Here is a 4816-nt window from a genome sequence, read left to right on the forward strand (position 1 = left end):
TTAAGTTTGTTTTTAAAAAATATTTTCAATTTCAAAAATTATTTTCTACCCTAGTAAAAATAAAAGATATTTCTCAAAAAAAAAAATCATTCATAAATCCAACACTAAAAATCTTTTCCGAAAAATATTTTCTACTCACCAACCAAACATGAGAAAATAAGTCAAAAATCAACTTGTTTTCCAGGAAAACATTTTCCTTCATACCAAACACACCCAATCTTCTTTCTTTATGCTTTGTAGTGTTAAAGTGTTAAGTGGTTAATGAAAAATAAGCAATTATCATATTTTTAGGAAATTACATATCTGTAAAATAATTTTAGGATAGAAAAATTAAACTCTACCCAGATTAGTTTATTTACTTGAAAAGTTCAATATAATTTTTACACTTAAGAGATAAATCTCAATTTTCTCCTATGCTTGTCCTTTGACCAATCATCATGCTCATGCTATAATTCTCAACTCAAATTGCTTGCTAAGATTGGATCAAGTCTATGATTTTTGTATATGTTGAATACGACATATATCAATAATTTATATGAAAATATTTTTTATTAAGTTTTTGAACAAAAATATATGTATTGGTTGCTATATTTTATTAATAACAAAACCTTTTTCCTAGTGTGATATTTCCAATAATTAAAGATAATATTACATATTACAAAAAACGAAGAACAAAACTACAACACATAATGCAAAATATTCATTGTTATAATAACTACCAATGAATATATATTTTCGAAAAACTATTATGTTAAATATCTTTTAAATTGTTATAACTGTCAACAAATGAATATATATTTTCTAAGAATTATTATGTTTAATATCTTTTAAATTGTTAGAGTAAAAATGAACAAATAACAATTATAAAAAAACAACAAAATTTTAAATAAATAAATAAATATAAAATTTCAGAGAACAAAGAAAGTACAAAATGTATCAAAAAGATTTAACCAGTATTGATATATGTTAAATTAAATTAATGTAAAGATTGTCAATTTAAGTAAGAAGTTTATAAAATGAAAATAATATATATATAGAAGACATATCATTTTACTCATAAATAGCATTCGCTGAATGCGTTTTATGCCTTTCATTCTCGGCGCTTTCTATTTAGATATCTGAAAAGGGTATTTCAAGTTTTCAACGACACTACATTTTTTTAAAACATAAAATATTTATCATTTCTTGATATTATAAAAGTAATAAATGAAAGAAATAAAAATATATTATTAAAATAGTGGACAAATAAAATTAAACGGAAGTGGTAATATGGTAATTTCAACAATAAATAAGAAGACACATAATTTTACTCATAAATCGCATTCGTTGAATGTGTTTTATGCCTTTCATTCTCAGCGATTTCTATTTATATATCTGAGAAGAGTTTTTCAAGTTTTCAACGACATGACATTTTTTTAAAAGATAAAATAATTATCTTTTCTCGATATTATAAAAGTAATAAATAAAATCAATAAATATATTTTTAAAATAGTGGACAAATAAAATTAAACGAAAGTGGTAATATAGTAATTTCAATAATAAATAAGAAGACGCAAAATTTTTACTTATAAATCGCATTCGTTGAATGTGTTTTATGCCTTTCATTCTCAGCACTTTCTATTTACGTAACTGAGAAGGATTTTTCGATTTTTCAAGTTTTCAATGACATGACCTTTTTTTGAAAGATGAAATATTTATCTTTTTTTGATATTACAAAAGTAATAAATGAAATAAATAAATATATTTAAAAAATGTGGACAAATAAAATTAAACGCATGGGGAAATATAGTAATTTCAACAATAAATAAAAAAACGCAAAATTTTCTCATAAATCGCATTCGCTCACTGCATTTTATGCCTTGCATTCTCAACACTTTCTATTAAGGTACATAAGAAGAGTTTTTCAAGTTTTCAACGACATGATCTTTTTTTAATTGATAAAATATTTTTCTTTTCTTGGTATTAGAAAAGTAATAAATGAAATAAATAAATATATTTTTAAAATATTGAACAAATAAAATTAAACTGAAGGGTTAATATAGTAATTTCAACAATAAATAAGAAGACGCATAATTTACTCATAAATCGTATTCGTTGAATGCGTTTTATGACTTTCATTCTCAGCGCTTTCTATTTAGGTATATCAGAAGGATTTTTCAAGTTTTTAACGACATGACATTTTTTTAAAAAGATAAAATAATTATCTTTTCTTGTTATAAAAGTAACAAATGAAATCAATAAATATATTTTAAAAATAGTGGACAAATAAAATTAAATGGAAGTAGCAATATAGTAATTTCAACAATAAATATGAAGACACAAAATTTTACTCATAAATCGCATTCGCTGAATGCGTTTTATGTCTTTCATTCTCAGTGCTTTCTATTTAGGTATCTGAGAAGGGTTTTTCAAGTTTTCAACGACATGACGTTTTTTTAAAAGATAAAATAATTATGTTTTCTTGATATTATAAAAGTAATAAATGAAATCAATAAATATATATTTAAAATATTGGACGAATAAATTTAAACGGAAGGGTTAATATAATAATTTCAACAATAAATAATAAGACGTAGAATTTCAACCCCTAGAACTGAAAGTCATTATACCAAAACTCTGATTAACTAACAAGTCTAAGAAAAGGGAGCGCAACCCCGAAAACTAAACAAAACAGCCTAAATCAATAGTCTGAGTCCGAAAAGAGTGGACTTAAACAAGAAAGATCCATGACAGCCTGAAAGAACTGACTCACCCTTGAATTCGGTCACGCTCAATTATCTCCTAGCTGAGGTCAATCAGTAACCGCCTGAAGATGCCCTATACTCAACAAAGAACGAGCAAGTGCAGTATCAGCACACAACCATAGTGTATGGGTACGATCACACGGCCACTCCAATAAGTGAAACATAGGCAAGATATTACAACACAGTAAACACACATATACAGAATACACATATCAATTATCATTTCAAGAGCAACATATAGTTCCCAATATCAACACAATTAGACACGAATGTATAATCACAGTGGTCCTCTTATGAAACCCACACCCAAACTGTTACTGTGTCGAAACGTCACATCCGATCCAATATACATGTGTCGGAACATGACACCCGATCCAATATATGTGTCAGAACTTGACACCCAATCCAGTCAGCACAACCATAATCACAATCACACGTGTCGGAACGTGACATCCGATCCAATATATGTGTCGGAACGTGACACCCAATCCAATGTATGTATCGGAACGTGACACCCGCTCCAATATATGTGTCGGATCACAATCACACCCATAATGAACAATACTCATAGTTATACAATCAAATAATGGGTTCATGACATGTAATCATTCGTATACATAAACTCATCTGCATTATATTCAGTTTACATTATTTATTCTCATACATACATGCATACAACAAAGCAATTACCGACATATATCACACAAACAGGAAATCAAACCATCACCTACCTCGAAACCAAGCTTGAATCCTCCTAAGATACTTGAGCCTTTCCTTTCCAGATTCTTTCCGCTTGATCTTGGTCTACAAACGAGTAATTTACGCAAGGATCAACAAATAAGGTCTAAATTACCCGGAAAATAACACAATTATTAACCCAAGACCAAATCAAGCTCCTAATATTCAATTAGGGCTTTTCCGACCATCAATTTCAAGCCAAAATATCAGTGGTTTTTCCCCCATTGATATTTACCCAAGAATCTAAGTTCTACTGATCGAAAAACAGATTAGGGGAGTAATAATCTTACCTTTTGCGCTAGAAGTCGTGGGAATTTGTCAAGAAATAACCCTGGGTCGCCTCTCAAGAATGAAGGTTTGTAGAAAATAACGATTTTGGGGTTTTCCCTCGACTTAAGTCACGACTGTCCCGCTACGGCAGACCCCATCCCTCTACAGCGGCCCCGCCCTGGCTGAATTAATCCCACCCTGAAGGCTTGCACGGAGACAGAACCTTGAAATTTGAGTTCCAAGCTCCCATTTCACAACACACTTTCAAATCAGGACGTTCTAAAACTACTATTTCACACCAAGATCATTTTCAGGAGTTCTACTCTCCCGAATTCGATTCCGTAAAGCCGTATGGGCTCCTTAACGTCTTAGCTATCCACTTATGTAATCAAATTCATATTTAAATCCCCCATTCATTACCAGATTTACCTAGAACTCACTTGACTCAGATTTCGTCCAAATCTGGACTAAACTACAATTTTTCAAGTCACTACTCAAAAGTTTTCTGGCTCAAATTCTTTTCCCATTGGTTTTTCTATAACGACGGGAACATGTCGTTACAATTTAGGTATCTGAGAAAGGTTTTTTTCAAGTTTTCAACGACTTGACGATTCTTTAAAAGATAAAATAATTATCTTTTTTTTTATATTATAAAAGTGATAAATGAAATTAATAAATATATTTTAAAAATAGTGGACAAATAAAATTAAAAAGAAGGGGTAATATAGTAATTTCAACAATAAATAAGAATACACCAAATTTTACTCGTAAATCGCATTCGCTAAATGCGTTTTATCCCTTTAATTCTCAGTACTTTTTATTGATGTATATGAGAAGGGTTTTTCAATGGCATGACATTTCTTTAAAATATAAAATATTTATCTTTTCTTTATGTTATAAAAGTAATAAATGAAATAAATAAATATGTTTATAAAATATTAAAAAAATAAAATTAAACGGAAGGGGTAATATAGTAATTTCAACAATAAATAAGAATACGCATAATTTTACTCATAAAACACATTCTCTAAATGTGTTTTATGCCTTTCATTGTCAGCGCTTTC

This window comes from Solanum tuberosum, unplaced genomic scaffold (assembly GCF_000226075.1).
Source record: "Solanum tuberosum cultivar DM 1-3 516 R44 unplaced genomic scaffold, SolTub_3.0 scf00101, whole genome shotgun sequence".
NCBI lineage: Eukaryota > Viridiplantae > Streptophyta > Magnoliopsida > Solanales > Solanaceae > Solanum > Solanum tuberosum.